This window comes from Pristis pectinata, chromosome 5 (assembly GCF_009764475.1).
Source record: "Pristis pectinata isolate sPriPec2 chromosome 5, sPriPec2.1.pri, whole genome shotgun sequence".
NCBI classification, from domain to species: Eukaryota; Metazoa; Chordata; class Chondrichthyes; order Rhinopristiformes; family Pristidae; genus Pristis; species Pristis pectinata.
Genome location: NC_067409.1, coordinates 31,332,725 through 31,354,671, shown reverse-complemented (window position 1 = coordinate 31,354,671; position 21,947 = coordinate 31,332,725). Strand labels below are relative to the sequence as shown.

Sequence of the window (21,947 nt, the reverse complement as noted above, 5' to 3'; positions counted from 1 at the left end):
GGTGTTATGAAGTAGCTGCCTTTGTAATACCCAAAAGCAATTGGTTGTTTTGTTGGATCAATTTTGTGGGTGGGTTGTTGATCATAGAAGCCATAATGTAAAAGTATCAATTTAAGGCTGCAGTCTGACTGATTCCTAGCTGATGAAGCATTTTGACAAGGTACAGGAATTGTTGAGGTACTGCAGCGACCAGCTAAATAAAACAGCTGTAAATATTGACATGCGAAGGCAGTGTATTGAAGTGATAATGACTTGAAGAGATGTGACTTTCAAAGCAGCGGGTGTTATAATGGATTAGTTGATTTTTTTATATTTTAAAAAACACTAAATTCAATAACCTCTTTTTAAACAGTGGTCTAAAACACGTGAGATATAAACATTATTTGAATGGGCAATAAATTTGTGTTCCACTGTTCCTCTCATTTGGAATAATCTATTCTTAGCTTGCCTGGATTCTAGCAGTTATTTGGGAGTGGCTCTGCTCAGGTCTGAGAGCGGGCTGCTTTCCTGCCCTCTCAACCGCACTTGTCTGCAACCCAGGAAAGAAGCTAACCTTGAATTTAATAAGGGTAAAGAAAGCCGAGCCTTTTTTCTGTATTTGAAGCGATTACATCCTGAGTGATTGAGGATGTAATTATTCCTCTGATTCAGTTAATAGGAAGCTGATTCCTTTTTTAGCAATTCCTCTGATTTGATGTAACAAATTGAACAATCAGGAATTCCAATTTTGCGATAACAGCTAGGCGGAGTGATGCATCATCAAGTCATGCAAATACAGCAGTTTTTGTGATTTAAATGCGATATTTGAGTTTTCTTAACAAATTTAATTTCTTTTAACAAGAATTACATGTTTTAAGTTCCCTTTTTGTAATGGGCGAGACTGGAATGAGAGCTTGCATTTTGACAAATGTAAGTTTAAATTAAGGGCCATTAATGTTAGTAGTGACATTACCATCTGACAAATACTGTTTTTTTTGGCTATGTAAAAGACCAAGGCCAAGAAAATTCTATTGCAGAGCTCAACATTTGTGTGAACTCTGTGACACAGCTTCAAGGAAAAGATGGGCAAAAGAAAATTGGGAACTTACTGAGTAACTTTCAAAGTCTGCAACTTTCAATAAAAGTCTAAAACTGTAGTTACTGGAAATAGCATGTCAGATAGCAACTGTGAAGAAAGACATAGAGTTAATGTTTCAGGCTGATAACCTTTCAAAGTTCTGATGAATGGTCATTCATCCTGAAATGTTAATAAAAAAAACAAGGTGCTGGAAATACTCAGCAGGTCAGGTCAACCTGGGCCTCAATGTTCTGATTTTATCCATTCCTAACTGAAGCCCTTTCCTCGCTTCTCCAGGATTCCCACAACCCCACAACCTATAAACTAGATGTGCAATCCACACTTTTTCCTTTATCTGTTTGGCCATTGCCTTTCAGCAAATTGGACCTTGAGTGCAGAATTTTACAATCATAAGCATGTGGGGGAAATAGACATTTGCTGGACTACTATGCAATTTAGATTTAATATACCTTCCAGGCAACAAACATTTTCTTGCCATATCTAAATGCTATCACGTGTATTGGTGAAATAAATCAGAGTTTTGACATCCAAAACTGGTTCTTTTTGTCTTTTTCTGTAATCTGTTCAGTTGGTTTAATATTCAATCCACCCAAATTTGTCCCCCAATCCTCTCCTCTTCACCCACTGTTCCCATCTGCCGGCCATCCCTCCTTTATCTGGTTCCACTCATTACCTTCCTTTCTTATCAGATTCCATAATCTGCAGTTGTTTGTTGTCTCCACTAATCTCCTCCCAGCCTCTGTCGCAATCTCCACCCCTCCCTCCCCCACCTGGCTCCATCTGCCCATCATTCTCCCCCACCTCATCTGCTTCCATCTTTCACCCACCAGCCTCTGTCTCACCCCTCCCTTCTAGATACTGGCTATCTTCCCTCTACACCCTCTCCATCCTGAAGCAGGGTCTTGACCCGAAACATCGACCATCCCCTTCCATCCACAGATGCTACTAGACCGTATGAGTCCTTCCAGCAGCTGTTTTTTGCTCCTCTTTCTAAAAAGTGTGCAATTTCCACTTCATCAAAGTTTCTTGGCAGAGTAATGTGTTTGATCTCAATATAATTGTGAGCAATTCAAAGTGCATTTCATGGTAATTTTCTATGATTGTAAATAATGGCAACTTGCAGGAAGGAACTGGGCAGCCTTATTAAAAATGCTATATTAATAAAACTGCACCCAGTTATATGCCTTGGGAAATAGTTTTTTAATTAAACGAGTACGAACAGAACTAAAATTGTGAGGGTGACTGGGAGCTATTTCCACTAGCAAAGGAATAAATAACTAGAGAATATAGATGTAGGATAATAGAAGAATTTGAGAAAAAATATCTTCACCAAAGGAATGATGGAGTCTCGAACTTACGGCCAGAAGGGGTGGAGGAAGCAGAGTTTGTAAGATACATGGATAAGCGCTTGATCTTTTCTAGACAAAGGAAATAAAAAAAATGTTTAGCACTTTTTTTTTGGCCGATATTGACATGATGAACCAATTGGCCTCTTTCCATCCTGTAAGTTTCTATGATTCAAGGATATCCTGCCCAATTGTGAGGGTTTTGTGATTATGCTAATAAATCTGAATTCAGACCTGAGCTGTGACCTGACCAGAGCACTTTGGCTGCAAATGGCCAAAAGTGCCCAGGTCTGAAACTTTAACCCATTCTGCATCTCAGTGCAATTCTTTTTATGCTTTGACAGCATGAAACTTGCATTTTTTAATTATCTTATGGTTTCCTTCTTGTTGCGGTACCTTTTCACCTACATGTTCACAAGTTTTAATCTAATTGCTGCAAACATAATGATCAAAAATTAGAAACAGCAACTCAAACCATCTGGCAAAAAATTCTGGCATAAATTGCCAGAAGTAAAATTGCGAGCAGGTGCATTGGGAAAGGAAAAATGTCTTTCATGACCTCGGAAAATTCCCAGGAATATTTTGGAACATCTTTGGAAGTGTGGATACTCTTGTAATGCAGGAAATGTGACAGACAATTTGCACACTGTAGCTTCCCACAGATATCAATGTGATAATGACCAGATAATCTGTCATAGTGAAATTGGTTGACTGTTAAATATTTGTCATATTAAGAAGAGAGCTTCCCCACCTTTTCTAAAATAATTCTGTGGGACCATCTGTGTCCTTCTGAGTGGGCAGGCGGAGCCTTTTAATATTTCATCTGAAAGATAAGACTGCTGACAATGCATCACAGAACCCAGGGAGTGTCAGCCCAGATTTAGGTGTACAGTAGCATATTGGTTCACTTATCAAACTAATATTTAGAGGCCCACACTGTTGACTGGGGTACTGGAATTCAAATCCCACCATTTTAAATTGTTAATATACCTGGATTTTAAAAAAAGTTTGTTTCAATGACCAGGCAAGGAAGTGGAAAAAATTACACTTAGTTCACTAATGTCCTTCAGGGAAGAAAGCCTGAAGGTCTGCCCTGTGTTTAACTCCAGGTTCTCAGCATTGTGGTCAATTCATAGCTGCCCTCTGGAATGACCTAGCTAGCCTGATTGCTCTTCTCTATTCAAGAGCTATCAGGAATGGACAATAAATAGTGACGTAGCCAGTAATGCCCATATTCTATCAATCAATAAATTAAAACCAGAATTACATACTCAAGTTTCTTTTCTTTTTCAATCTTTTTATTAGTTTTCAAATTAATACAGATTAATATATCAATGTCTATACGTGTAATACAAAGAGATCAGGAGAATAATCATGACATGGATAATCATAAAGAACAATAAAGTATAAAAACAAAATCTGTAGATCCAACGATCTGTTAGTGAATGAATATAATATAAAAGAAAAAGATCTATTATAAAATATAAAAGAAAGAAAAAAAATCCCCAATATACTCAAGTTTCTGGAGTGGGACTTGAACCAACATATTTCTATTGCAGGGCAAGAGCACTGGACCTCAAAGTTGCCCTTGACAATTTGACTTGTCCAAATCATATGGCAATTAAAATCACCCAAGATTATGGCAGATTATTAGCTTTCTTGAAGCTTGCAATATTGCTTGATTTATACTCTGCCATATGGTATAGCTACTGTTAAAGGGCTTATATGTAACTCCCACCAATGAGTTACATATAAGCCCTTTAACAGTAGCTATACCATATGGTATTTCTTCTTATACACCTTGAATTCTGAGCCAACATCATTCGTCATCGCTGCAGGGCAGGGATCTCACCATTTATTAAGAGAGCTACTCCACCTCCTTTTGCTTACTGCCCATCTTTCTGAAATGTCAAATGCCCCTAAATATTCAGTTCCTCGCTTTGACCACCTTGCAGACCTGTCAGTTAGAGCTGTAAAAGGGCATATCATTTTAGATTCTAAGGTTAGTGCCACAATTGCAAGCCAGAATAACGTCAGCCAAGTATGTTCTTAATACAGGGGTAAAGTTGAAAACAGAAAGCCATAAAGGAGAGGCTTGTAGCTGATCAGCAATGTGAAGAGTAGCAGTTAAACAGCATATATGTCACCAGCAGCCTGAATGAAAATTGCAGTGATTCTAAAACTAAAGTCAAAGTTAATGATCAGTATATTGATCTCAACATCAATAGAGTTCCTGACTGTGATTATGGGCAGAGCTGGGACATCAAGATTTACCTATGGACTGAATGCTCAAGTAGATGAGGAGATGTATAACCTCAAATGACATTGTGTGTTGGTCAAAACTGGGCACAGCAATTGGGTGAAACCCATTATTGTACTGCCCAAAGCAGCTTTGCATCTATAACATTGCCCTCAGGTATGATGTGGGTGATAAATAATGCCCGTTGCCCACGTGGCAGGATTTGCATACTGAATTGGCATGTTTAGAGTCTTTACCGGGAAGCAACTATTCCATACATGTGCACAGTTAAATGTGGATAAAGAAAGTTGATGATATCTATCAATCAGCACCCATAGCTAATTTATTCACATGAATTATTATTCAATTTAATCATCAACCATAATTTTTCACCACAGCAGGGAGAAGGTGTTAGAAAGAATCCAACACTGTTAAGGCAACCAAAAGAACCCTCTGATCACAACTGAAAAACTGAATCTTGTAAAACTTGAACATGTATTCAGGAATCTTTGTGAGCATATTGTTAAGCTAAAGAGAAGTAACTGTGGCTTTGTGCAGAGGGAAGTTGTTTATTTGGGCATGCTGGTGGATGCAAAGGCATTGACGGCATATAAGGTTATGGACCCAATGTTGGCAATGGATGGCATGGATCTGGTGAGATGACGGGCCTGTTTCTGTGCTGTATGACTCTGTGACTCTGACAAACAAATATTAAGCATCCAAGCAGAATGTCAAAGCAGGTTCATTATCATGATTGGCATACAAATGCATTGTTGGTGCTAGATGATGTAATATTCATTCTACAGATAGTAGAGGATGATTTGTCTACAACAGTGGTGGGGTTAACAAAAGCACCATTCCAAATGTGCCCAAGGTCATTCCAGTGTGCATGTTTAAACTACTGGAGAAAGATGTAGATGACATTCAAAACAGTCTTACTTAAACGTGTGGGGTCATTTACCACCACTGAGTACACAATGGAAGAACTCAGAGCCAGGGTCTTGCTGAGGTGATTGTATTAGGTAATTGTTTGGAATTTCATTTATTTCAGTTGAACATTGTGAAATTAAATGGGTTCAAACATTGCTTTACATCTCCATATCATCCAGCCTCAAATGGTGAAGCTGTATGTACTAAAAAAGCAATGTATGTGTAACAGCTCAGGTCTTACAATGAAGAATCAACACACTGATTTTCTCCCGAGCAACAGATGGACTCCATGACAATATATACTCCTGCAGAGACACTGATACACAGAGTTAGGATGGGAAAGTGGAAGAAAATCAGGAAAACAAAGCAAATGTCATGATGCATGCTGTAAAGGGAAGAAGTTCAGGTTACATGATAAACTCTGTACTGATATCAAAAGGCAGGTTAGAGATGAAAAATTGGGATATCTGAGAGATTGTAGAGGTAAACAGTTACAAAAATTATTTGACAAGAGTAGCTGAGAGATTAGAAAAGGTTCTTGTAGACCACTTGACCAAAATAATTAGGGAAACAGTGAGGAAGGTCATGTGTTCGGCCACACTCCAAAAGTAAGTCCTATGACTGTTGAAAGAGACTTGGCATGGAGCAGGGGATCAAGAAGAGACATTTTCACTGAACCCGGTGAAGAATGCTATATCAGTACTGTTAAGAGTATAGGATCAATATAGCTAATCCCAGAACAGTTACATAGATGGAAAAGAATTAAAAAACATTGTTTATCATGTCAATTTTGTTAATTATTTTCATATTTTTAGAAGGGAAACACAATATAATATGTGTGCTGTTATGTGTAGCCTGAGCAAAGTATCTACTAAACCAGACATGCCTCGTAGAGCTCTTCATGTTTCCCATCTATTACTCTGCAGTTGCTACAGGTTACTCATCTAGTGACTTGGAACCCATTGGGAATTATTTTACGAGGCTGAAAACCTTTCACCAGAAGATATGTCCTCTCTCCATAGAGGCTGCCTGGTCACCTGAGTATTTCTAGGATTTTTGTTTTTACTTCACATTTCCAGTATCAGCTGTACTTTGCTTTGGTACAGACATTAAAGTGAAATTTAAAGCTAAACTGTTTGAAAACACTTGGTTGAGGTTTAGAATTGGTCGCCAGTTGTTTGTGCTATGTGCATGATATAGTTGCGCTTTCATGTTGAACTTAGCTTCTGAGGGGTCCATTGAGAACTGAAATTCAGAAGTTGTGTGCAACACGTAGCTGCTGGTATATTGCTAGTGTAGCTTAATCCATGGCTGAGAATGGATTTCTCTCCCCCAGAAATCTTCATTCACTGCACAAGCACAAAGCACATTCTCTGATCTGTTTTTAAATTGCATGCCAATAAAACCAGGAAGATGCCATTTCTTTACTGTGAACCTTTTCTTCTGGGGTAGGACTATTTTGATAATGCTCATCCTTGAGTTATTTATTTTTCAGTGAATTTGAAGACAAAAAAAAAGCTAACTAAACATAGCGGTTGCTTACCTAGCTATACCTAGTTTCTGATAAGTTGGTTTGACCTCTGTGAATATTAGTAACCTCTCTGGTAGTTTTCATAAGTTGACATATGTCAAAATAAAACAATAGCACATTCACAAAGATGGGAAATTTATTTGTCTCCAAGCACAGACATTTTTTTGCTAGAAAAATGAAATTGTTGTTTTGAGACGAGAAGAGATGTGAGACATAATTAAGCACTGGAACGTTAGCAATAATCCCTCAGTACTGCCAGAATGAAGATCATTGATACTTATCATTTGTTTTTGCCTTATGTAACATCAGTTGGTTTCTGATGTGTGATCTAATTGTTGCTGATAGTATTCGTCTGGACAGTTTATTAAGTGGAATGACTTCGGGAGGAAGTTATTTCATTTTATGATGTGGTTAGAAAAAGTAGCCATTGCACCCACCACCTGCAAAGAAATGTGGACCAGCTTTCATGCAACTTTGCCTGTGCATTAATTAATTTATCTTGGAACTTTCTCTAAGAGCACAGCACTGATCAATTTTATGGTCCTTTTTTCCTTTCAACCATGTCTGGTAGTAACACATGTTCTTCTAAATTGGAAGCTGTGGGTTTATCTTCCACTCTGGAGATAATCTGGGCCGACACTTCAGCACAGTGCTGGGGAGTGCTGCACGATCAATGATGTGGCCTCTTAAATGTGGCGGTCAATGGAGAATCTGTTACCCTGGGTAATTATAGAAGATCCCATGTGGTACTATTTGGAAAAACAGTAGGATATTCCGGTCTTAGCCAAAGTTTATTCCTCATGCAACATCACTAAAACAGATTATCTGGTCTTTATGTCATTACTGCTTTTAGGTTTTACTGTTCTCATACCATGTTTTGGTATTGCTCTGACTGCATTTCAGGAGTATTTTATTGATTGTAAAACACATTTCCTGTGACCATGAGATGTGCAAAAGCCAGTCTTGTGCTAGAATGAATGTGGCAGGAACGCTGTTTGACAGAATAAACTCTAAACTTAGTTTAAGTTGACATGAGTGCCCATCCAATGCCCCAGTTTCTCCCCACTCCTTGTGTACACCTCCACAGTGTGAATGTTCTCCAAACAGAATGTGCACTTCTTGGGGTGGGGGGAAGTGGGGGTGTTGGGGAACTTCCTTTGTTAATCAAACAGAATGCCTGTATGTATTCCACAGCAGGCTAATAAAAACAGAAAGTACTGGAAAAACTCAGCAGGTCAGGCAGCATCTCTGGAGAGAGGGACAGCACCAATATTTCAGGTTGATTTCAGATGCTGTCTGACCTGTTGAGTATTTCCGTTGTTTGTTGTTATTTCAGGTTTCCAGCATCTGCAGTGTTTTGTCTTTTGGCTTCCATGTCAGTGTTTTGTACAGCAAAACAAAATGGAAATATTTGAATCAAGAGAGTGTTTGTGGTGGTGAGTTTGTACACTACATAGTAGATGCACCTGGGCACTGTCTATAAGACTGAGGTTAGAAAGCTTGCCATCTGTATTTGACTTAAACTTTCTGATCATGTCAAAGCAATGTGTCTGCCAGAAATCTTTTGGAAACCTTTTATTGCATAGAACACATGTTGATGCAGGTCTATGGATGATATCATGACAGAAATGTTGTATGCCTGCTTTTGTTCATGTTCCCTAAGCATTAAAACTAATACAAAATCTTAATCCCTTATAATTACAGTTGCATGAGTTTGTATGTAATTATAGCCCATTGATCTACAGCGTCTATGTGACCAGCATATTTTAAAAATTAAGCTGAAATCATCTTGTCTGGTGTGAAATGTTTTTTGTCAATGGTCTATAGGAGACATTTCTATTCTTCCCCCTCTTTCTATTTAGTTACTAATCACCATATATAAACATCTAAGGTAAAACAGGTGCAACCAGTTTTGCAACTAGTTTTGAATGTGACAGACAACCCTGGTGATGGAGGACACTATAAACCATTCATTAGCTTCAAGCTTCATTGATCCCCAAATACAGCTTGCTTAATTTCAAAATTCTGCTTTGTGCACTAAAGGCAAATCCTATCTTTTTAGATCTAAATGGCTCAAAAATGCAAGACTCTGACAAGGCATTGTGATTAGAAGCAGTTTGGATGTCACCTGAGCCAATTTCTTTCTGTTTGCTAAATCAGAAACCTCAAGTTGTCTACTACATCTTCATACTGGTATTATTTTACTTCATGCATTCACTCTGACTAAAAGGGTAAATATTCTTTGTTCCTTCTGATTTTGTATTCCTGGCTTGAATCACCTGCATGTATCTTCAAACGTTAATACAGTGCAATTCCCAGGGCCATCGTTAGATGATTTGATCCATAGACCTCAGTGTGGAACCCATCAGGTCTATTCCACAGATCTCAGGATGCAACAAGACCATGGAGTTCAATGCCCAAAGCGCAAAATTGAAGAGAGGAAGGAAGGAAAGAGATTGCAGATGCTGGAATCCAGAGCTAAAAAACAAACTGCTGAAGTAACTCAGCAGGTGGAGGCAAAGAGATTGTTGGTTGATATTTCTGGTAGAGACCCTGCATCAATTCCTGCTTGACCTACTGAGTTCCTCCAGCAAGATGTCGAGCCAATTGCCGAACAACTTGCAGTAATATTAGAAATGCCTTTTAAAAGCTGGAAAATAGACCGAGCTGTTTTGGCCACATGTGTCACGATATAAAGGCATTTGCAGATCACTACCAGTTCAGGTCCAGTTCTTGTGCTTGTTTGGTTTAGTTCAAACCTCAAACAATTTGTTCCAGATTGGTGGACAGCAATTTGTCATCATTCAGTCAATAAAGGGATACCTATTTAAGGATGCGATAAGGATGAATTTCTTCTCTGTGATTTATGAATCACTGGGCTTTTCTACCCCAGAGGATTAAGGTTGCTGAGGATCTCAGTATATTCAGGCTGAGGGAGAAGTATTTTTGAAATACATAGGAATTCAGGGCTATGGGTTCAGACAGGAAAGTGGAGTTGAATGATCAGATTAGCCATGATATTATTGAATGGTGGAGCAGGCTTGAGGATCTCTATGGTCTCCTCCTCCTATTTCCTAATTACAAAGACTGGAAGTACAAACCAGCCTTGACTTTGTTTTGTTTCACTCGAGTTTAAATAAATGATAAATGAGTTTCCTTGACAGATGCTTGTTCATATCATTAGCAGATTTATGCTGATGGTAACTTTAAATTAATCAATGGAATGTCTTGAGAAAGAGGCATCCCATTTCTTACAAAGTCAAAAGCTGCCTTCAGAACTGGTGATCCTAACATATTTGCCTATTAAATTCATAGAGCAAAAACATTCTTTAATCATCTTCCTAACAAATTGAGATTCCTGAACTGAAAATAGACACCTGAAATCATAAAATCTTAGTGACTTAAAAGGATGCAGTTTCAGAGTGCAGCTAGTCAGTTATTCTGTCAGTAATCTTTTAAAGGAGCACAGTGGTAAAGGCAAAACTCTACTAAAATCAGAATTTTAATGAAAGTATTTAGCATCATGATAGAAATTAATTTATAATTATAGTCCATTTATTTCTATCCTGATTTTAAATGTTTATGGCAGAAAATTTTTCATATAATTTATAGAGAGCCATGATTAAAAATATACCCTAACTGTACACTATATACACGCAGCAGAACTGAGATATGTCACAGTCATCGTTTTGTACACACATTGGACATCAATAATTGCCATTCAATTGATGAACTATTGAACTTCCTTTGGGACCTCTTTTAAAGATGGCAGTGCATGACAGGTTTGCATTTCTCAATGGTGCTTGAGAAATCTGCATAGGTTAGAATCATCATCCAAGTACCCAACTAAGTGTTTGCACAATTGTATTGTTGAATTAGTGCTGTGGGAGATGGTGGAAAATTGTCATCTGCTTGAAGTTTTGGTATAAACAAGTATTATCTTAAATTCCCATGTAACATCTGCATGGACAGGCACCCTGACATCAAGATAGAGAATCCACCTTATTTTCACAAACAAGACTTCCCAGAACACTTAATTTTAATCTGCTTTTTCTGGGGAAAAAAAAAGCAATACATGACAGGTTTGATTAAACCGAACACAGTAAAGCCCTTTGCTGCTGCAAGGCTTTACCGGATTCATTTAAATTCCCACTGGTCTTGGCTCTATCTGGATTAAGTGTGACCTTAATTGTGAAATGAGTTCAGTGGCAGGAAATTGGACTTGCGGAAGCATACAAACTTGCCAGAAAGAATGTGTTTACAAGGATTGGTTTCCTCTGCTTGAGTTCTGTTTACACCGAGAAGTAATGAAAACAAATCATTGTGATTTAGTGAATATTGAATCACTTTCTGTGCTTGCGCCTGTTGGGCAGTTGGCTGCTTCATGTACTAAGCTCCCCGCCAAGCACTGTTGAAAAGTAAAATCACATTACATCTGCCACAAGTTTGCTTTGGCTGTAGGCAGAATCTGATTGAACTCTTTGTGGAGGTGGTGTTCTGTTTAGTCAGCAATGAGCCACAACGTTTCTAATTAGTTTGCATAGTCCAGTGCACGCTCATGGTTCACGTAGGAAGCACTCGCTGCTGGGTGTGTCTGTATCAAGATTAATGAGGCGACATAGGCAAAGTTGTCCTGTGAGTTACTTTTTGTTTAATTATGTGACAAAAATGTTTCTTCAAGTTTGCTCTTGTCTTGGGATAGCATCAGACACAAATCTTCTTGACGTTAAAGACCATAGCTTTTTTTATTAACTGCACAGTGGTTATCTATTTTAAAAGAATTTCTTAAGATTGGTAGATTTAATTTTTGTTTTTAAAAAACCAGAACTAAATCCTTTCTTCATATTTTATTGATTCTCAGACTAACATTCCACTCCATGTGCTTCTTCTAGCTCTTGCCTTAGTCCTCTCTGAGGTGGATTATTTTCTGGAAGGTGGAGTTGTTGTGTTTTGTTTTTGAAATTTTCTTGAACATGCTGTCTTGTGGATAATCAGCAACCTTAAAAATTTCCTTTTAATTCAAAAGAGAAGCAAAAGAAAAAAAAGACTTGCATGCATTGAGGTAGTTCCTTTCACATCTCTTTCAGAAACTCCCAAAGCACTTTATAGCCAAGAAAATATTTTTGAAGTGTAGTCACATTGTGATGTTGAAAATTATGTTGCTGCTTATGCCACAGTAAACTTCCTGATAATGAGTTGATAATCTGTATGGGAATGTTAATTCAGGGATGATTATTGGCCAGGACATCAGGGATAAACTCTCTTGGAATTAGAATTGGTTTATTATTGTCACATGTATCAAGATACAGTGAAAAGCTTTTGTTTGCGTGCCATCCAGACAGATTATCCCATACATAAATACATCATTCCATAGGATGATGGAGAACTTTTTTACGTCCAACCAAGAGAGCTGATGGGTTCTGAATTTAAAGCAAAAAAAAACTGCTGGAGGAACTCAGCAGGTCGAGCAGCATCTGTGAAGGGAGAGGGATGGTCGACATTTTGGGTCAAGACCCTGCATCAGGAGCCTCAATCAGGCAGAGGGATATTCACCCTGAAGCATCAATCAACACTGCCTCCATAGATGTTGCTTGACCCACTGAGTTCCTGCAGCAGTTTGTTTTTTTTGCTCCATATAATATCATCTGCAGTCTCTTGTGTCTGTAGGTTCCTGATTTAATGTCTTATTCAAAAGACGGCATCCCCAACACAACATGTCTTCCTCGGTACTACACTGGAGTGTCAGTCTTGAATATTGTGCTCAAATCTCCAGTGTACATGAACCCAGAACTTTTTGATTCTGAGGCAAAGCTTTACCATCTGAGCTGCAAAACAATATTTATCTTCCATTTTACTTTTTTCTAGTCTCTCTGGATCATGTAACTTCTGCAGGTATTCCCCTTGGCATCAACCATTACTAGGTAATAGGAGGTACACTAACATTGAGCAGCAAGAGCTGGCAAGATTTACCTTCTCTCTACGTGGGGGAAAATGACTCTGCTATCTATCCTCAGCAATATGAGTGAGACTTAGACTTTAGCAGCTGAGAAGCTGAAATAAATTCCCACCAGTCCAGAACACAGCACCTTGTCACATTGCTCAGGTGCAGACATGCTGGAAGTGAGATTTCTGATGTGATTTATTTTTCATTTATTTATGGGATGTTGGTGTAGCTGGCATTTATTGTCCATCCATAAACTCCTCTGAGAAGGTAGTGATGAGCTGACTTTTTTTTAACCTCTTTAGTCTACAACTGGATGTAGATGAACTGTGGACGAGGACTAAGGAATAGCAGAAGAAATTTAACTTGGTCAAGTGGGAGCTGTTGTATTTTGGTAAGTTAAACCTGGGCAGGACTAGTGCAGTAAATGGTAGGGCCCTGGAGAGTGTTGTAGAACAGAGAGACTGAGAGGTACAGGTACATAATTCCTTGAAAGTGGTGACACAGGCAGACAGGGTGATGAAGAAGGTGTTTGGCACACTTGCCTTCATCGGTCAGGGCACTGAGTACAGGAGTTGGGGCCTCGTGTTGCAACTGTACAAGTCATTGGTGAGACCACACTTGGAGCATTGTGCATAATTCTGGTTGCCCAGCTATAGGAAGGATGTCATAAAGCTGGAAAGGGTGCAGTAAAGAATCACAAGGATGTTACCAGGAATGGAGGGCTTGAGTTATAAGGAGAGGCTGGGTAAATTCGAAATTTTTTCCCTGGAGCATAGGAGGCTGAGGGGTGACCATACAGAGATGTATAGAATCAAGACAGGTGTAGATAAGGTGGATGGCCACAGTCTTTTTCCCAGGATAGGGGAATCTAAAACTTAGAGGACATAGATTTACGGTGAGGGGGAAAGATATGAAAGGGACCACCTTTTCCACAGGGAGGGTGGTGGGTATATGGAATGAACTGCCAGAGGAAGCTGTAGAGGTGGGTACATTTACAATGTTTAAAAAAAACATCTGGACAAGTACATGGATAGAAAAGGTTCAGAGGGATATGGGCCAAATGCAGGCAAATGGAACTAGCTCAGATAGACATCTTGGTTGGCATGGACAAGTCATGCAGAAGGGCCTTTTTCCATGCTGTGTAATGCATAGAGTGTATCAATGTACTGAACAATTGATTGGCTTTTCTTTATTGCATGGTAGTTTTATAAAGTTAAGTTTTTTTTACAGCATTTAGCTATATGTAACTGGTTTCTCATTTTTATTAATGTGGCTTATAAATGGTTAAATTCATCTGGTGGTAGTTAAAAGCTATTTTCCATGCATCTACTTAAATCCCTGAATGAAAAAATGTCTCAATTACCTCATATGCCCCTGTAGAAAATTAACTAAAGCTGTAACCTGTAGTCACGGGCTTTTTAAGTGAACAGCTATGTATACCCAACCTCATTCCCCCATAAAATGATGGGAGGAGAAACTAGAAACTGGATTGGAAAACTTGGGGCGGGTAGTGGTAGGGGGAATCCTAAAAGTTGAAGCACAAAAACAAAATTGTGGTGCATTTCTGGAGTTCTAGGGTGTGCTCTAAATACTTCTTTGCTCCTTCATGCTTGGTAGATTTCCAGTGCTAAAGATAATGGAGTCATAAGTGAATGAAATTTGGATTTGCAACAGAACAGTCAGCTGTGGTCAATGATTCCCATTTCCAAAATCCATGTCCCATTTCAAATGAAGCATGCCTCCTACTGTGTGCTCCCTGCCTCCCATTATGTCATCCCAGCCTCGCCCTCACTGATGTGGCCCAGCAGTATATCTTGTATAAACACAACCTTGCTCACAGGCAATCCCTGCTCCTCTGATCCTCCTCTTCATGCTCTTCTCCTGCCTCCCTTCTGTTTAACTTGGCCTTCATTCTTCATGCAGATTTGATTGGCTCTCATCTTCTGTCCCTCCGTTAAATCTCTTTATCCTCACTTCATTCAAGTCAGTAGTCCCCTTTCCACTTATTAATAATTAATATTGGAGTAGATCTTGGCATTTCCAGATTCTTTCCTGTCTCCTACGCAAAGCATCGTTCTCTGCTTCTGCCATTTTCTTTCCCTTCATTGACATTTGTTTCCCTGTCCCGATAATCCCATTACAACTTCCATTTGGGTGAGTCAACTGCAGGAATTGATTCTCTACGCTGCATAAAGTAGGTTAATGTTCTTGCAAGGTTTCCTATTTAGAGGATGGGGAGTAATTCCAGCAACAACAGGAATCAGGCGAGGGAAGAGGAGCCTTGTCTCTGCCAGTGCTTTTTGTTGTAGACAAATACTGACTTAAGGACTGGGCTACTAAGGTCATGGAGTAATACAGCATGGAAACAGGCCCTTCAGCCGATCAAGGTGCCCACATAAGCTGCTCTCATTTGCCCACACAAGTTAGTCTCATTTGCCCACCTTTGGCCCGTATCCCTCTAAACCTTTCCTTTCCATGTACTTACCCAAATATCCAAAACATCTTTTACATGTTGTTGTAGAAGTCTGTCAATATGAAATGCTAATTTGTATGGATTTTTATAATAAGATTTGTGGCATAACATTTATTTTGACCATAGCTTGGGATTGAATGCTTTTGCAGTAAACTGGATTTAATATTGAATCTAATTCTGTACATTATTATTAATTATTTTAAGCATCTCCATTACCCACACAAATGCTGACAAACCAAGTTCCATTCCTACTCTCCACACTGGCTGACAATGATGGTAGTTTTCTCTTCTGAGGTATTCTTTTAAAACCAGATTGTCATTTCCAAAACAAAACATTGTTGATCTCTCTTTCCTGGCAAATTTCCCCTCTATCTCCGGTTTCCCTTTCCTCTCCGAAGCCTCTGAATGTGCTGTGGCTTCCCAATGTGCATCTATCGTTCATCCTGCTCCAAGCTTAAACCTCTCCAATCAGGTTTCCACCTTTGCTGGATCACTGACCACTTGACCAAAGCCACAAATGACATCCTACTTGACTGTGATCACAGTGCACTCTTCCTCCTTGTACCTTTTAGATGGTGGAAAACCGGGACACATTCAGCAAAATCCTGTTGAAATACTCTGATTGTTGCCACCTATGGTTCATGATACCTGATCAATCAAGCTGATAGTTCTTCATGCATCATGTCATGTCTGGTATAATCCATTTAAACATAACTACTACTAAGGTCATGGAGTAATACAGCATGGAAACAGGCCCTTCAGCCGATCAAGGTGCCCACATAAGCTAGTCTCATTTGCCCACAGAAGTTAGTCTCATTTGCCCACATTTGGCCCGTATCCCTCTAAACCTTTCCTTTCCATGTACTTACCCAAATATTTCAGCAATGTCAGTCTGAAATATTGAGCCCATTTCCAGTCTGATACTTTCCTTTTGTAATTTTGAGGTAGACTTAAATATTATTCTCTGAGAAAACAAGTTTGTTTTATAATTAATAGCCTCCAATTAATGGTGTTTGTGTGAACACAAGTATTTTTGTCCTGGATATTAATTTTTCAGACAGCTTAATCAACATCCGTCTCTCCCTCCTATCCTGCTGAGCAATATAATTACAGGGTAGGAATTAGTTTTAATTAGTTTCATTTTTACATAGGAATGTTCATTTATGAGAAAATGGTTTATTGTGGTAAGTATAAACAATAGGTTCAGTTTTAGCTGGGGGGCAGGTTCTGGCAGGTGGGAAGGAAGCCACTGTGGGAGCTCAGTGTGAAAACCAGGCTGTTTTCATTCCCAGTCCGTGGTTAAGTAACTTGGGACATCCTCCCATCACCATCCAGCAGAAGTGGCGTAAGGTCTAGTCAGTGGGACCTCAAATCAACTCTGGGTTGGAAGACGTCTAAGAACCCAAGGGAGTCATTCTCCTTATAAAGTTAGCCTGGGCTGGGGATTGACACGCGACACAGGGTCTGGTCGCAAGAAGGTGGAGAGACACATTGACTACTGGTAGAGTTCAGTTTCTGTTCATTCTGGCCCATCATTTATTTCAGAGTTGACCTTGTTTAGGTCCCTTGAATAGTACTTAAAATGCAGTTGCACCTCTGATAAGTAATTACAAAAAACTTAATTGAATGCAAAGAGCTACCATAAAATTCTGATAATCTAGCACCTGATTGTTTGACTATCCTGATAATCTGGCATCTGGCTCACTCACAGGACCGGAATGAGAGCTGTGGCTGGAAGTGCAGCCAGAGCTGGAGTTAGGTCCGGAACACTCGGGTCAGAAATGTGGGTAGGTTTGTGGCTGGTGCTGGGGTCCAGAGTGTTTGTATATTTCCTGCTCCTTTTTAAACACACCTGGTTCACAGGAAAATTTATAATTCTGTATGTCTTGTACAAACAGTGAAATAAAATTGTGTTTGAGTATTAATTGGAGTAACATCCAATAGTCCAGGAAATCTGCTAGTCTGGTGCAACTGAGGTCCTAAAGGGGCTGGATTATCAGAGTTTTACTGTGCTGTGATTTCAGCAGCAGGAACCTTATTTAGCTGCCTACTGAGCAAACAAAAACTTGCAACTATTCTGTGGCTATCTTACTTGGTAAGAGGCAGAGACCCATACATTGGATAAACAGATATGCACTTAAGGCAGAGAAAGGTATGGGTGGGAACAGGTCAGTGGGTTTCTTTGGGATTACCCAAGGGCAGAGAATTGAATTTACAGGAAACATACATACAGATTTAGGAGGCCATAACATATTCAAAGGCCGATTCACCACAATTCAAAGGCCCGATTCTCCAAAGTAAACTTCATTTGGTCTATAATATTAATTCTATTGTTACACCACTGTGGACATTAATTTCCAAAAGGACAGTTTATACATGGTTATTGAATGCTGTCCCAATTTTTCAATGATTGTTTACACTTTCCTCTGGTAAGGGGAAAAAATGGCATTTACATAATTTCTCCCACACCTTGAGGCTTTTGAAAACACATCACCGATACACATTACTTTTGAAGTGTAGTCACCGTCGTGGCAAATTGCATACAACAAGCTCAGGAAGTAGCTGTGAACAGTCAATTAATTTGAATTCAGGCATCAGTGTTAGCCAAGGCCCTGGGAGAACTGCAAGGCTGCCGTCACTGGAAACCTGAACCAGAAAATGACGGAAATACTCAGCAGAAGCAGGCAGCATCTGTGAAGAGAGAAGCTTGAGTTAACATTTCAGAACTATGACTTTTTATCAGAACTAGCAAAAGTTAAAGGTAAAACAAGTTTTAAGATGCAGAGAAGGGAAACGTATGTCAAAGGTGAGATTAGGGTGAAGGGCTCACTTACAGGACCAGTGTTTATTGTCCATCTCTAATCACCCTCAAGAAAATTAGTCCTTTGAGTCCTTTTGGTGAAGATACTCTCACAAAGCTGTTTGAGGAGAGAATTCCAGGATTCAAGAAGGCGCAGTGATGTAGTTCCATATCAGGAAGGTGTGTGATTAGGTCGGGAACCTGAACGTGGTGCTTTTCCCACGTGTCTGCTGCTCTTCTCATTCTTGATGGTAGAAGACGTGGATTTGAGGTGTAGAGGTGGAGTGGCCTGGATGCAGCCAGTGGAGTGGGAATGAATGTTCAGGGATGTTTTCAGTGTCCTGCTTTATCTCAGATACTCTCAGGCTTCTTGAGTGTTGTTGGAGCTACGGTCTAAGCGAGTCAAGGGTATTTCATCACACTTATAACTGGTGCCATACAGATGGTTGAAAAGCTTTGGGATGTCAGGAGGTGAGCTGCTCACTGCAGGTTACCCAGCCTCTGTCCTACTTCCTCTAACCACAGTACTTATGTCAGCACAGTTTCTGGCCAATGGTGATCCTAAGGATGTTAATTGTGGGGGAAGGGGTGAAGGGACTGTGATTGAAGGTCAAGGATAGGTGGTTAGATTCTCTTGTTTGAGGAGGTCAGTGCCTGGCCCTTATGTGGTGCAGGCATGGGCTGGTTCATTTGCTGAGGAGTTATGAATAGAAGTTACAATTGTATTAACAATAGTGAACAATGCTACTTCTGTCTTTATGATGCAAGGAAGTGAAGATAGTTTGGCCTAGGGCACTGCCCTGAGGAACTGCTGCATGATATCCTGGGGCTAGGGTGACTGAATCTCCAACAATCACAATTATTTTCCTTTGTGTATGGTATGACTCCAAACATTAGGGAGTTTTCTTCTTGATACCCATTGGCTTCAGTTTTACCAGGGCTCTTTGATACCATACTCAGTCAAATGCTGCCTTGATGTTAAGATAGTCAGTCTTACTTCGCAACTAGAATTCAGTTCCATCCCAAACTCCGATGCTATCTGTTTGCATGTCCTTCCTGTGACCCTGTGGGTTTCCCCTGGGTGCTCCAATTTCCTCCCACGTCTCAAGAATTGGCCACTGAAAATTGTGTGATAGCGTGAAGGTGAGTGGTAGAATCTGGGGGGAATTGATGAGAATGTGGGGAGGATAAAAAGAGGGATTAATGTCAGATTAATGTAAATGGGTGATTGAACCTCGGCATGGACATGGTGTGTTGAAGGGCCAGTTTCTGTGCTGTCTGTATGACTCTCTATAATTATTCAAGTGTTTTCCTTTTCCCCGCTCCATCTCCTGCTCTCTTGTTTTAGTCTCTTGTGCTCATTTATAAATAGCAAAGCTCTGATTTGAGCAGTAGCAATTGAAAGCACATGGCAGTCCTGTCAGAAATTGCACCCTTGTTTTAAATGAGACTTTAGAGTCATAGAGTTGCAGAGCATTGGAACAGGCCCTTTGGTCCACCATGTCCATGCCAACCAGTGAGCCTAACATCAATGGTGGGAAATTTACTGGAGGGGATTCTGAGGGACAGGATCTACTGGTATTTGAAAAGGCAAGGACTGTTTAGGAATAGTCAGCATAGCTTTGTGCATGACAAACTGAGTCTCACAAATTTGATTGAGTTTTTTTTGAAGAGGTGACCAGAAGGATTGATGGGGCACGGCAGTAGACATTGTCTCCTTGGACTTTAGCAAGGCCATTGACAAGATCCAACATGGTAGGCTAGTCTGGAAGGTGAGATCACATGGGATCCAGGGTGAGCTAGCCAAATGGGTACAAAATTATTGGAAGGAGACAGAGGGTGATGGTGGGGGGTTGTTTTCAGATTGGAAGCCTGTAGCCAGTGGTTTGCCACAGGGATCGGTGCTGGGTGAGAATGCTGTTAACGTGGTTAGTAGTTTGTGGATGACATCAAAATTGGTGTAGTGGACAGTGAAGAAAGTTATCTAATATTAACACACGATCCAGATGGACTGGGGAAGTGGGCCAAGGAATGGCAGATGGAATTTAACTCGTACAAGTGTGAGGTATTGTATTTTAGTCAGCTAAACCAGGGCAGGACTTGCACAGTAAACACCAGGGCTCTGGGGGGTTGTTTTAGAACAGAGAGACCTAGGGGTACGGGTACATCCCTGAAGGTGGCAACACAGATGGACAGAGTAGTGAAGAAGGCATTTGGCATGTTTGCCTTCATCGGTCAGGGCACTGAGTAAAGGATATGGGTGTAATGTTACAACTATACAAGTCATTGGTGAGAGAACAGTTAAAGGAAGGAGTCATTGAGCTGGAAAGGGTGCAGAAAAGATTCGTGAGGATGTTACTGAGACTGGAAGGCTTGAGTTATAAGGAGAGAATGGAGAAGCTGGGATGATTTTGCCTGGAGTGTAAGAGGTTGAAGGGGGGCCTTATAAAGGTATGTAAAATCATGAGAGGTGTCGATAAGGTGGATGGTCACAGTCTCTTTCCCAGTGTGGGTGAGTTGAAAATCAGAAGGCATAGATTTAAGGTGAGACAAGAAAGGTTTTAGAGGGGCAACCTTTTCACACAGACTGGTGGGTATATTGAACAAGGTGCCAGAGGAAGTGGTAGAAGTAGGTCCAATTACAATGTTTAAAAGACATTTGGACAGGTACATAGATTAAAACAAAAACATAGAGGGATATGGGCAAATGGGACTAGTTCTGATAGATATCTTGGCCGGACATGGATGAGTTGGCCCAGATGGCCTGTGTCCATGCTGTATAAATCTTTAAGTGGTAAAGTATAGGGAGTGGGTTAGGAGTTGATGGCAGTGTGGGGTGAATAAAAATATGATTAGTATATAAGGGTACTTGATGGCTGCTGTGGACTCGGTGGGCCAAAGAGCCTGTTTCCATGCTGTAGGGTGACTCTCTTTCTGGCTGATGCGTAATATTGGCTGCATCCTCAGTATCATCACATGCAAGGCATTTCATTCAACCGGTTGAAGGGACGCTCCACTTTGGTGCTATGATTTGGTTCAGGAAGAAGATGAAATCTTTCATGCATTAAGTGCTGTCTCTGCAAAAGATGTACATCAACTTTTTGATACCAATTACAAGTTTCTAAAAAAAAATTTGTATTAATGTGTGTCCTTTATTTCTTTTTTTTTCTAAATTCAAAATGTTTAGTTGTTCACTCAAATTCCCAATTAACCATGATACGTTTTTCAGATTTAACTGTTTGTGCATGCCCATGTGAAGTGGTGAAGGGAAAACAAAGCACTGGTGTAGGACTATTGCTTACGGAAGTTAGCGTGACTCTACAGATGTGTACCATAGATTAGTAATGACAACTACTTGTCTAATGGGGGTGCATTTGTAAATTTATAAAATCTATCTATGAGGGTAGGTTGAGCATTACCCCATAAATTATACTTCTGAAGAACTTGCTTTTATTTATGACATTTATTTTATTTAGGGACAGCTTACAATTTAACAAATTCTTGAAGTGGCCATTCACCTGATGGCATCAGAGTTCTCTTTATCCAGTTATTCAAGATATCAAACTCCTTTTATATACCTACTGTTGTTGGAATGCCAGTGGACTC

The 21,947-nt window shown here is 39.8% G+C and overlaps 1 protein-coding gene across 11 annotated transcripts in view; it reads left to right on the top strand.

The window, feature by feature from the left end:
* Positions 1-21,947, top strand: part of si:ch211-285f17.1 (sickle tail protein) — a 500,571-nt gene that overhangs the window by 278,785 nt on the left and 199,839 nt on the right. The window contains exon 1 of one of the 11 annotated variants that reach the window (XM_052017064.1): positions 11,731-11,759. The exons of the other annotated variants lie outside the window; for them this stretch is intronic. The gene's annotated coding sequence lies outside the window, so the exon portion shown is untranslated. Of the gene's footprint in view, positions 1-11,730; positions 11,760-21,947 lie in introns of those variants that run through there. 11 annotated transcript variants of the gene reach the window in all.